Raw genomic sequence first — 14,122 nt, 5'->3', positions numbered from 1 at the left:
GGCTGGGTCTGGGGACCCAGAGGGCTTCCACAGAATCAGCCAAGAGGAGTAATGGATGCAATGCAAAATAGAAATCAAACATGAGTCAGCAGGAGGTGAAAGCAGAGTTTATTGAAGGTATAGAGACAGTGCAGGTGCGGGCAGTGTCTGGAAGACTCAGAAAAGAAAGGAGAGAGTCTCATCTTTGCTTGAGGCCTGGGAGTTCTTATTGAGGACTGTAGTCTGGTGTACCAGTCCTCTCAGGTGTCCAAGAACCAGTTAAAACAAATGCGAGGGTTCAGGTGTTCTTCCTTAGAGGCAGGGGTCTTGGTATTGAGATGTCTATCACTGGTGGTCTGAAATACACACATGGTCATTCCATCTGGTCATTTTTATCTGGTTCTTCCTTAGACATTATCTATTCTAAAGAAATCATTAAGTCCTTGCCCCTTCCAAGGAGGACATACACTATTTGCATTATGAGGCATATGTAAAACGGAGGTGAATGTCCTGGCAAGAATAGAAACTAGGAAAGGAGAAAAAGCAGATTTTTATAAGGTCCTTTAGTTTTCCTACCTCAGTACCACTTCTCAGAGTTTTCTGTGAACCAAAACAAATGGATGCCAGGGAAAATTGTTTGTTGCTGAGTGCTGCTGGCTGCCTTGAACTGCAGAGCCAGGAGCTATGGAAGCTACAGGCTGAGAGGAACACATCAGAACCAGGAAGAGAAAGCCCCTTCCTCCTATAGAATATCTACTGGCAAAGTGCTTTACTGGTGAACCTTCACATTAGTTCAGCTCACAAAGGAGAAACAGCACAGCTGAGAAGCAATAAATGGATCACTGTCATAGTTATTTATCTTATCAATGAGTATATCTTTACCTCCTCTCCACTTCTAACCAGAATTTGTAATGCCAATTCTGTTGCTAGGTTTGTTTTCCTTTCTTAACGGAATACAAAATGTATAAACTATAAGCTCTTTCACTTTTTATCGTCTCCAGTTTCCCCCATTATGGTTAACTGAAGAAAGTAAAACTTTACCTTTATTACAGTATTTTTCAATCTTGAACAAAGTTTACCAATGGCAACTATAAGGCTGATTTCAAAGCTTTCTAAATCCTTCATTTTTAGTAATAATCAAATATACATATTTTATAACACTATATGGATTTAAAACACATGCTGGCTGTTAACAATTGGAGAGTTGTCAACAAATCAGATTTATATTTGAAAGGATCATCCTGGCTTCTCTTTGTATAAAAGGTTTTGTATGATAGCTAGTGAACCAGAAGGAAAAGGAAGTAGTCAAGGAATAGATATGATGTTGGCAGCAGGGCAAATGCTGAGAAAGTATCAGATTTAGGATTTATTTTATTTTATTTATTTATTTTTATTTTATTTTATTTTATTTTATTTTATTTTATTTTATTTTATTTTATTTTATTTTATTTTATTTTTTTTAATATATGAAATTTATTGTCAAATTGGTTTCCATACAACACCCAGTGCTCATCCCAAAACGTGCCCTCCTCAGTACCCATCACCCACCCTCTCCTCCCTCCCACCCCCCCTCAACCCTTAGTTTGTTCTCAGTTCTCAACAGTCTCTTATGCTTTGGCTCTCTCCCACTCTAACCTCTTTTTTTTTTTGTTCCCCTCCCCCATGGGTTTTTCTTAAGTTTCTCAGGATCCACATAAGAGTGAAACCATATGGTATCTGTCTTTCTCTGTATGGCTTATTTCACTTAGCATCACACTCTCCAGTTCCATCCACGTTGCCACAAAAGGCCATATTTCATTTTTTCTCATTGCCACGTAGTACTCCATTGTGTATATAAACCACAATTTCTTTATCCATTCATCAGTTGATGGACATTTAGGCTCTTTCCATAATTTGGCTATTGTTGAGAGTGCTGCTATGAACATTGGGGTACAAGTGCCCCTATGCATCAGTACTCCTGTGTCCCTTGGATAAATTCCTAGCAGTGCTATTGCTGGGTCATAGGGTAGGTCTATTTTTAATTTTCTGAGGAACCTCCACACTGCTTTCCAGAGCGGCTGCACCAATTTGCATTCCCACCAACAGTGCAAGAGGGTTCCCGTTTCTCCACATCCTCTCCAGCATCTAGAGTCTCCTGATTTGTTCATTTTGGCCACTCTGACTGGCGTGAGGTGATACCTGAGTGTGTTTTTGATTTGTATTTCCCTGATAAGGAGCGACGCTGAACATCTTTTCATGTGCCTGTTGGCCATCCGGATGTCTTCTTTAGAGAAGTGTCTATTCATGTTTTCTGCCCATTTCTTCACTGGGTTATTTGCTTTTCGGGTGTGGAGTTTGCTGAGCTCTTTATAGATTTTGGATACTAGCCCTTTGTCCGATATGTCATTTGCAAATATCTTTTCCCATTCCGTTGGTTGCCTTTTAGTTTTGTTGGTTGTTTCCTTTGCTGTGCAGAAGCTTTTGATCTTCATAAGGTCCCAGGAATTCACTTTTGCTTTTAATTCCCTTGCCTTTGGGGATGTGTCGAGTAAGAGATTGCTACGGCTGAGGTCAGAGAGGTCTTTTCCTGCTTTCTCCTCTAAGGTTTGGATGGTTTCCTGTCTCACATTCAGGTCCTTTATCCATTTTGAGTTTATTTTTGTGAATGGTGTGAGAAAGTGGTCTAGTTTCAACCTTCTGCATGTTGCTGTCCAGTTCTCCCAGCACCATTTGTTAAAGAGACTGTCTTTTTTCCATTGGATGTTCTTTCCTGCTTTGTCAAAGATGAGTTGGCCATACGTTTGTGGGTCTAGTTCTGGGGTTTCTATTCTATTCCATTGGTCTATGTGTCTGTTTTTGTGCCAATACCATGCTGTCTTGATGATGACAGCTTTGTAGTAGAGACTAAAGTCTGGGATTGTGATGCCTCCTGCTTTGGTGGTCTTCTTCAAAATTACTTTGGCTATTCGGGGCCTTTTGTGGTTCCATATGAATTTTAGGATTGCTTGTTCTAGTTTCGAGAAGAATGCTGGTGCAATTTTGATTGGGATTGCATTGAATGTGTAGATAGCTTTGGGTAGTATTGACATTTTGACAATATTTATTCTTCCAATCCATGAGCAGGGAATGTCTTTCCATTTCTTTAAATCTTCTTCAATTACCTTCATAAGCTTTCTATAGTTTTCAGCATACAGATCCTTTACATCTTTGGTTAGATTTATTCCTAGGTATTTTATGCTTCTTGGTGCAATTGTGAATGGGATCAGTTTCTTTATTTGTCTTTCTGTTGCTTCATTGTTAGTGTATAAGAATGCAACTGATTTCTGTACATTGATTTTGTATCCTGCAACTTTGCTGAATTCATGGATCAGTTCCAGCAGACTTTTGGTGGAGTCTATCGGATTTTCCATGTATAATATCATGTCATCTGCAAAGAGCGAAAGCTTGACTTCATCTTTGCCAATTTTGACACCTTTGATTTCCTTTTGTTGTCTGATTGCTGATGCTAGAACTTCCAGCACTATGTTAAACAACAGCGGTGAGAGTGGGCATCCCTGTCGTGTTCCTGATCTCAGGGAAAAAGCTCTCAGTTTTTCCCCGTTGAGGATGATGTTAGCTGTGGGCTTTTCATAAATGGCTTTTATGATCTTTAAGTATGTTCCTTCTATCCCGACTTTCTCAAGAGTTTTTATTAAGAAAGGGTGCTGGATTTTATCAAAGGCCTTTTCTGCATCGATTGACAGGATCATATCCCAAAGCGTTTGGATTGTTGTATTTTCATTTTCGTTTGTTTCCATATATTTTTTAATTTCTTCTCTAATTGCCTGGTTGACCCACTCATTCGTTAGTAGGGTGTTCTTTAACCTCCACGCTTTTGGAGGTTTTCCAGACTTTTTTCTGTGGTTGATTTCAAGCTTCATAGCATTGTGGTCTGAAAGTATGCATGGTATGATTTCAATTCTTGTAAACTTATGAAGGGCTGTTTTGTGACCCAGTATATGATCTATCTTGGAGAATGTTCCATGTGCACTCGAGAAGAAAGTATATTCTGTTGCTTTGGGATGCAGAGTTCTAAATATATCTGTCAAGTCCATCTGATCCAATGTCTCATTCAGGGCCCTTGTTTCTTTATTGACCGTGTGTCTAGATGATCTATCCATTTCTGTAAGTGGGGTGTTAAAGTCCCCTGCAATGACCACATTCTTCTCAATAAGGTTGCTTATGTTTATGAGTAATTGTTTTATATATTTGGGCGCTCCGGTATTTGGCGCATAGACATTTATAATTGTTAGCTCTTCCTGATGGATAGACCCTGTCACTATTATATAATGTCCTTCTTCATCTCTTGTTACAGCCTTTAATTGAAAGTCTAGTTTGTCTGATATAAGTATGGCTACTCCAGCTTTCTTTTGGCTTCCAGTAGCATGATAAACAGTTCTCCATCCCCTCACTCTCAATCTAAAGGTGTCCTCAGGTCTAAAATGAGTCTCTTGTAGACAGCAAATAGATGGGTCTTGTTGTTTTATCCATTCTGATACCCTATGTCTTTTGGTTGGCGCATTTAATCCATTTACATTCAGTGTTATTATAGAAAGATATGGGTTTAGAGTCATTGTGATGTCTGTATGTTTTATGCTTGTAGTGATGTCTCTGGTACTTTGTCTCACAGGGTCCCCCTTAGGATCTCTTGGAGGGCTGGTTTAGTGGTGACAAATTCCTTCAGTTTTTTTTTGTTTGGGAAGACCTTTATCTCTCCTTCTATTCTAAATGACAGACTTGCTGGATAAAGGATTCTCGGCAGCATATTTTTTCTGTCTAGCACACTGAAAATCTCGTGCCAATTCTTTCTGGCCTGCCAAGTTTCAAAAGAGAGATCAGTCACGAGTCTTATAGGTCTCCCTTTATATGTGAGGGCACGTTTACCCCTTGCTGCTTTCAGAATTTTCTCTTTATCCTTGTATTTTGCCAGTTTCACTATGATATGTCGTGCAGAAGATCGATTCAAGTTCCGTCTGAAGGGAGTTCTCTGTGCCTCTTGGATTTCAATGCCTTTTTCCTTCCCCACTTCAGGGAAGTTCTCAGCTATAATTTCTTCAAGTACCCCTTCAGCACCTTTCCCTCTCTCTTCCTCCTCTGGGATACCAATTATGCGTAGATTATTTCTTTTTAGTGTATCACTTAGTTCTCTAATTTTCCCCTCATATTCCTGGATTTTTTTATCTCTCTTTTTCTCAGCTTCCTCTTTTTCCATAACTTTATCTTCTAGTTCACCTATTCTCTCCTCTGCCTCTTCAATCCGAGCCGTGGTGGTTTCCATTTTGTTATGCATTTCGTTTAAAGCGTTTTTCAGCTCCTCGTAACTGTTCCTTAGGCCCTTGATCTCTGTAGCAAGAGATTCTCTGCTGTCAGCTATACTGTTTTCAAGCCCAGCGATTAATTTTATGACTAGTATTCTAAATTCACTTTCTGTTATATTATTTAAATCCTTTTTGATCAGCTCATTAGCTGTTGTTATTTCCTGGAGATTCTTCTGAGGGGAATTCTTCCGCTTGGTCATTTTGGATAGTCCCTGGCGTGGTGAGGACCTGCAGGGCACTTCCCCTGTGCTGTGGTGTATAACTGGAGTTGGTGGGCGGAGCCGCAGTCAGACCTGATGTCTGCCCCCAGCCCACCGCTGGGGCCACAGTCAGACTGGTGCGTGCCTTCTCTTCCCCTCTCCTAGGGCCGGGATTCACTGTGGGGTGGGGTGGCCTGTCTGGGCTACTTGCACACTGCCAGGCTTGTGATGCTGGGGATCTGGCGTCTTAGCTGGGGTGGGTAGGCAAGGTGCACAGGGGCAGGAGGGGCAGGCTTAGCTTGCTTCTCCTTAGGTGATCCACTTCAGGAGGGCCCCTGTGGCAGCAGGAGGGAGTCAGATCCGCTGCCGGAGGTTTGGCTCCGCAGAAGCGCAGAGTTGGGTGTTTGTGCGGAGCGAGCAAGTTCCCTGGCAGGAACTGGTTCTCTTTGGGATTTTGGCTGGGGGATGGGCGGGGGAGATGGCGCTGGCGAGCGCCTTTGTTCCCCACCAAACTGAGCTCTGTCGTCCGGGGGCTCAGCAGCTCTCCTTCCCTTTGCCCTCCAGCCTTCCCGCTTTCTGAGCAGAGCTCTTAACTTCTGACCTCCCAGAGGCTAAGTCGCGCTTGCTGTGGGAACACAGTCCGTCAGGCCCCTCCGCTTTTTGCAAGCCAGACTCGGGGGCTCTGCTTGGCAGGCGAGCCGCCCCTCCGCTCCGGCTCCCTCCCGCCAGTCCGTGGAGCGCGCACCGCCTCGCCGCCCTTCCTACCCTCTTCCGTGGGCCTCTCGTCTGTGCTTGGCTCCGGCGACTCTGTTCTGCTAATCCTCTGGTGGTTTTCTGGGTTATTTAGGCAGGTGTAGGTGGAATCTAAGTGATCAGCAGGACGCGCGGTGAGCCCAGCGTCCTCCTACGCCGCCATCTTCCCTCCCGTTTTAGGATTTATTTTAATGATAAGTGTGACAGAATTTTCTAATGGATTGAATATAGAGTGTGAAAGAAAATGAGATTCAAGAATGATTTCAAAAATTGTAGCTTGATGAGTTCATTTGTCTAAAAATACTTGAGGTAAGTGATTTATCAAGATAACACATAAACGCACATTCAAAATATGTACTGAAAGCAACATACCAGTTGCTTTTTTTTTTGCCTAAGTCATGTCTTTCTTGAAACCTGATAATTATTCTAGTCAGATATATTCTCATGTATTTTCAATAGAGATGAATGATAGATATTAAAACATCTGTATTTCACATATACTATAATTCTTTCCTGTGAAAAAAATTAATAATATTTAGGGAAAGCACATAGTACAAAAGCTTTATTTATACCAAATTCTTTGATCCTTTACTTCCTAAGTAAAAAAGAAGGTAGAAGGAATCAAAAAAAATGATAGCTGAGGGGGAAAAAAAAGCCAACTGCTGATAGTGAAGAATATAGGGAATGTTCTGGGCTAGAGGAGATTAGGCAGAGGATGTTGTGACAGGTCTCATGAGGATGACCATCAGGGTCTGAGGAAAAATTCATAGGATGCTAGAAGCATCTGACGAATCGCTGGACAAACACTTCAGGTCCTATTTAGGTTGATATTTAATTCAGTTAAATATTTATTGATAAAATATTTGTTATGTGCTAAGAATACAAATAAAATGAATCATCTTTCCTGATCTTATGAACCTGTAATCAATAGATAGCAAGAGAAGGCACAGAAAGCAGGCTTATTGATGGATCATTTTAATGTAGTTTCCTAAGTGATAAGCTATGCACATTTACCATGCAATATTTGCTTAGTTTTCTTTATATTGTATGTATCTTACTTTTCTGCGTACCTTCACTATAGTATGCTTCATCACTACAAACATAAACAGCCTTGGGATTGCTATGGATAATTGAAGAGCATTTGTATATGTGCTTGAGTGGTCACTGTCTTTCTCTAGAGGCAGGGATAGTGGTAATCATATTTTATCAAGAAAAGTTGCTAATCTTGCGTTAACAAGGAGTCCTAAGTATTAATGATTAGCAGAGTGAGAGTAAAAGATCAGAATACAGGAATGTGTCCAGGACAAAGCCTTTAATTCCTTTCATTCCAATTGTACCACTAGATGGGGATCCTTGAAGGGAGATCATATGTGTTCATATATGAATGGAAATTATTAAGGGTGATTTGGTTTACAGTAAACAAAAACAACAAATAAAAGTTATTCCATATTTATTAGGAGCAAAGTATATCCATTATTTTATTTGTTTCTCACAACAAACCATTTTAGTTATTTTGGTAAACATTTGAAGCTAAAAGTTCCCTTCCAGCAGTGCAGGGCTTGGCTTAAAACACAAATAAATAATGTCACCATAATTAGTGAAACTAGTATTCTTACCAGGGGAAGTACAGGATCATGTTTTCCTTAAGCATAATAATTATAATTAAAATTAACTAATTTTTGATTATTTGTTCAATGTCTTTTTTTTTCTGTTTGATTCTAAGCTCCATAATGGCAAAGGTTATATTTTTCTTGGTTCCTATTTTATCCTCTATACCCACATGACATACTCTTAATAAATAACTGTGATTTAATGGATGAATGAGTTAGTTAAATTCATTAAGTGATAATACTATGAGATATTTATTACTATCTGCATTTTATTTTATTTTTTTAAGTTTACTTATTTAGAGAGAGAGTGACAGACAGAGACAGAGACAGAGAGTCCACACACAAGTAGAGGAAGAACAGAGAGAGTCAGCTCTGCCCTCCCAGGACAGAGCCCCATGTGGGGCTTGATCCCCTGAACCAGGACTTCATGACCTGAGTCCAGATCAACAGTTGGACGTTTAACCAACCGAGCCACCCAGGCACCCCCCATCTGCATTTTAAACACGAGGGGAAAAAAGGCCCAAGTTTTTGCTCAAGTTTGCATATATTAAGTGACAAAACTAGCATCCAAAAACTAGGGTTTGAAGTCCCAGACTCCAGTATCTCTTATTCTACCCAAGATGTTTACTGTTCCTTAACTCATACACATGGTGAGATATTCTCAAAGGTGACCATATAATTCATAATAGCAACAATTAAAATAATAATATCAACAGTTAAAAAAATAATAGCAAGAGTTAAAATAATAGTAGCAACAATAATTTATTGAGTGTCATTATGTCCCAGTTATGATGAAAATTGCCTTGCATGAATTATCACTAATAATTGAGAAAAATGTCAAGATCATTTTAACTATGATATTGACAAAAGACAAAATGGATCATATGGAACCCTTGTTCATTCAACCAGTGAAGTCATCAAAGGCACCCATAAAACACAGTGTGAGTAACAAATGGTACTGTTTACGAAAAAGAAAAAATTCTTTAACTCTTTTTTTCAGCATCTTAAGTAGTCCATCTAAATAGCCCATAGTTGGGGCACCTGGGTGGCTCTATTGGTTAGGTTAAGCATCTGATTCTTGACTTTGGTTCAGGTCATGATCTCAGGGTTGTGAGATGGAGCCCCACGTGGGGCTCACCCTGGATGTGGAATCTACTTAAGATTCTCTCTCTCCCTCACCCTCTGCCCCTTCCCTGCTCATGAGTGTGCATGCATGCACATGCTCTCTCTCTCTCTCTCAAATAAATAAGTAAATAAATAAATAGCCCTTGGTCAAAAGCATTTGGATAGTTGTAATTGACTGAGCAGTGTAGAGAAACCAGTTAAATCAGAAGCTTAGTTAGCATGTATCTCTAACTGATCATCCAGGAGTAAAGCATTCAAAGATAAAAATCAGCCTTGAGAGATGATGAAAAGCAGGACACAAAACAGAAGGGGAGGAGGTGAAACACCAAACCTAATATATAAGATAATGCAGAAATAGGGAACTTCAATAGAAAGCAAAATAAAATATCTTTGTACATAACATACAGCATGCAAGAATTAAAAAGCAGACAATAAATTGGAGATATGTCACAAAATGTATAAATACATGATACAAGAAATACAAAAGAAACATACAAATTAATAGGTTTAATATAAACTTAATAGATTAAAAAAAGATACATTATGTACAAAGTGGAAATACAACTACATAACAAAATATGAAAGAGGGGCACCTGTGTGGCTCAGTCGGTTAAGCGTCCGACTTTGGCTCAGGTCATGATCTCGCGGTCCGTGGGTTCGAGCCCCGCGTTGGGCTCTGTGCTGACAGCTCAGAGCCTGGAGCCTGTTTCAGATTCTGTGTCTCCCTCTTTCTCTGACCCTCCCCTGTTAATGCTCTCTCTGTGTCTCAAAAATAAATAAATGTTAAAAAAAATTGAAAAAAATAAAATATGAAAGAATGTTCAACATTAAATGATATTCAAAGTCATCAATAAGAAAGTAAAAGAAAATTATGTCATCTTATAACATGTCATCATATTAAATGGGAAAATGTTTATGTAAACAATACTATGCAATATTACAGTGGTTCTAGTGAGTAGAGGTCCTCATATCCTTAGCTTTGGATGCAAATTGTTACACCAGTTCGAAGTAATGTGGCAATAACGTACCAAGATTGCTAATGAGGTTTTTGTCAAGTTATTCCACAAGTGGGAATATAGCCTATGTAAATAATTAGAGAAATGGATGATAATTTGTATTCAATGATTTAATTTGGAATCCAATTAAACTGCCAGATTTTTGTCTGTTTTAAGCTTCCAGAAAAAAAAAATCATTAGAAAAAATAAGAAGCTAGAATTATGGGAATTTTAATATCCGTGCTGAAAGTATATTAGTATCAAAGCTTTCAATGATCTAAATGAAAATGATTTCATCCTAGAAGTCCCTATTAAGCTAAATATCAATTAAGTGTAAGATAATATAAAGGAATTTAAAGAAATGAAAACTTTAAAAATAATTGCTTTTACACGCACTTTTACAAAATAACACCATTAGAGATAGTGGGAGTGAATAAAAGAAGATGTGTGATACATAGTGAATTCCTTTGGTTAGAGTGAAAGGAGTTCTAGACATGTAGCAGTGCGACATGTATGACGTGACTACAGAGGCTGGCTAGATCTTTACTAAGCACGTACTTTTTTCTGGCAAACAGCTAACAGGCAGTTTTGTAGTCCTCTTATAGCTAGAAGGGAGTCATTTGACTGTTTCCATCTATTGGAACATGGCCTGAAGTGACATTCTACACGTCCCGACCTTTCCCCCTGAAAACACTTCATGCTTTACAACCCTTTCTCTCCCTTCCTTCCTCCAGTAGTCAGCCTTGTAGACAATCCAGCAAAAGCTTTGAACTTTTGCTTGAACTCATATCTCAGTAAAGAACCAGCCAGGAGATACATTCAGCTAGGATTGCATGATTTAGACAATGCATGAGTATGATACACTTCGTCCACAGGTTACACGCATAAGACTTTGGATTCTAAGGGTTAAAAAAAATGATCTTTTGGTGGTAGTGGCGATTTGCCAAATAAAGTCCCACCAAAGGAGACATGTTAATGGCCCAACACCTATTATTTTACATAAAGGTGTGCTGCAGCGTAAGAGGTCTTTGGAAATAGAATTGTTTGGCAGCTGTGACCTTTCTTGGCCAGTGAAGGGTCTTTGCCTGTTCCCTTCTCCCACCTTGCTTTCGCTTCTTAAAAGGAAACATGGGAACAAAATTGGAAGCTGGGGTACAAACTGACTGGATCTAACTGTCTGGGTTGAGATACCAGCTCCTAGACGGTAGCTGACTGAGGTAATCCTGCTGCTTAGTTTCTCCAAGACTTGAAGGACTGTGGATGTTGCAGCCTGTTTCACTACAGAAAGCTAGCAAGTATCAAAGTGCGAGAAGTTGAATCTGAGCGCATTTTCTGCTCTAAGAAGAAAAGTGGGGGCCCAACACCCAGCTGGCTCTTTGTGTAGCCAATCAACAGTGAGCTCCGAGAATCATTTTTGGACAATCTTGCTTTACACAATACAGTGAAAAAAATTTTTTTGTTAAACTATTGAGATCTGGGGATGGTTTCTTATAACAGTTATGCTCTGAGTGACAAGAGAAAAACTTAGATAATTTCTTAAAATGAAAGATCAAAAAATAACAGTATTATATTTTCTAAATTCTAGTTAAAATAACCGGAAAATACAGAAATGTAGCTAACAGGTTTGGAAGTGGTTGACTGTGCAGAGTGGGTCAAAGGGGAGAAAAGAGGAGAACAGGAATGCTGTGTTTGCCTAATAGACCTTGTAGGATCATTTGGCTTTGAAACCTTTTTTCACATTTTCTTTAATAATAAACATTATATTTTAATAGGAATAAAGTATGTTTATCACAATTTTTTTTTTTTTACGAAGTTGAAAGCATGCACACACTCTTTATTCCAATAGCAGAATGATTACATGTATTTCTGAATATCCAGATAACGGACTACTACACAGCCAAAAATGATAATCTTCCAGTAACATAATAAGAGAGGGAAGTTTGCACCTTATGAAATAGAATTATGGATAGTTATTGATGTATGCTACCAGAATACATTCTATGAAATTATAGCAAAATATAGCTTAGGATCTTTGTTGAATTTAGGTTATAAATTGTTTCTGTTTATGAGCATTTTATAATTTTCACAATTCTAAAACACCATCTAAATGTGTATGCATGTGTGTGTGAGAGAGAGAGAGAGACAGAGAGAGAGAGAAAGATTTTTAGAAATTAAGAGTGATTTAAATTTTCTTTAGAGATCATCAGGCCAGTAGTTGAATGAATAGCTATTTATTAATGGCCAAGAAATGATTATTATTGAAGGAAATATCATATTTAGACCTCTAATTTTATAACATTTTATGTAATTATTGATAAGTGGTAGAATGATTTATCTGATGGAGCACTGAGTCACTAATCACATTATATTCTCCTTAAAGAAAAATACCATTTACTTCCAGATGTCTTGTATTTCCATAGTGGTTTTGTTTGTCTGTTTTGCTTTTCAACTAAAGGCACTGAGTAGCTCCTGCTCAAAGATTATTATTTTTTTTGAAATGGCAATCAGACAATTTTTAATTTCAAACAGGACATAATTATTTAGTATTTTTGCATTTCAATCAAAGCTATATCAGTATCTGGATGGTGTGACATTTAGCAAGGATATAATGTTCTTCTCAAATTAAATATAATCTCAACTTGAATATAATATTCACTTGAGCATCCCATATCTATGGATTTAGAAAATGTTCTTATATCTGAAACATAATTAAAATATAGAATGTGAAAAGAAGTAATTGCATTTAACAGTAAGGCTCCAGGCCTTTTAAGAGAAGATGTGTACTAACAACTGGTAGGGGGGAAAAAAAAAAAGAAAAAAAAAAAAGTAATAGGAAACATTACTCACTGGTAAATCAGAATCTAGAATGATAGATCAAAGAGATACAAATTTAACCACAGAAAAAATGAAAGAAAAAAAACCTTATTTATCTGAATACTGAAATAATTGTACCACCGCATCCAGTGCTAGAAATGATGGGAATAATGAAGTCATGTTTAAACTAAACAGTATTTGTACATTTCAGAACTCCAATTTAGAAACTTGCTTGTTTGATCCTTCTCCCATATGGTTTCTACTAGAAGACTGTCCTGACTAATAATCTTAAAGCCACCTAAATTCATCAGGCCTCATATTCCATCAACGAGGATGATATTAACTGCTGCAGTTCTCACCCTTACTATCTTATTTATCCCCTCCATTAACCTCATTCACATGTTACTCTGCATTTACTATTTTCTAATTCAATTCCACATTAATTCCATTTACAAAACTTTGCATTGTGCCATCTGGAAACTTCCTGTCATTGTTATTAATGTCAAATTTAAAAATCTCATTTTCTTTCTGTATATTCCTTTCACTTTATGATCTTTTCTGAAGTCTAACTCTCTTCTATGTCTAATCATTACTCTTCTACCTTGAGTAAAACAAACAAAAAAGTTTCATGTCTTAGGCAGTTCATATACAACATCTCCCTTATTTGACTTTTATCTACTACATTACTTGAAAATTTTGCTACTTACTGTAATCTTCCTCTCCAGCTCAAGTCTGTCAGTCATCCTAAGTGGTTCTACACATGTGGATAAATTCAAAATTCAGCTGTGTCAGTTCCTTCGCCTCCTTTTAAAATAAGTTATATTCACTTCAATTTCACATTTCCCCCATTCCCTTAGCAATAACATGGATCTTGTCTTCACTTGAATCTCTTCAACCTGGAAACGATTAATTCAGTCATTCTATTCTTTAATTGCTGCTTCTTTGATTTCCAATTTTTTCACATTCCTAGGTTTCATCTACTTTTAAAAATCTCATATTATTAAATCTCTTGATAATTTCTCCCTAGTTGTGACCTCTTTTATTATTGACATTACCCAGTATAGATTCCATGTTTCATAACTGTAATGGATCTGTCCCTGGTAAATATGCTTAATTCATTTCCCCTGTAGTACTACTGTTTTGCCTACTGGGCTACCTAACATGTGCCTAAATCTCAGATGTATAATCACATAAACTAGTAAGTCTAGAAATCCATAATATTCGAAGGCTGCATAACTCAACTCTATTTTCAACAGATACTTTTTTTTTTTTTACAATGTCACAAAGAAAAATATAAATAAGGGGCGCCT

The sequence above is a fragment of the Puma concolor genome, chromosome B1 (assembly GCF_028749965.1).
Source record: "Puma concolor isolate L17-30 chromosome B1, mPumCon1.1.hap2, whole genome shotgun sequence".
In the NCBI taxonomy this organism is placed as follows: domain Eukaryota; kingdom Metazoa; phylum Chordata; class Mammalia; order Carnivora; family Felidae; genus Puma; species Puma concolor.
The sequence above is the reverse complement of the archived record's forward strand: the minus strand, read 5'-3'. Positions refer to the sequence as shown.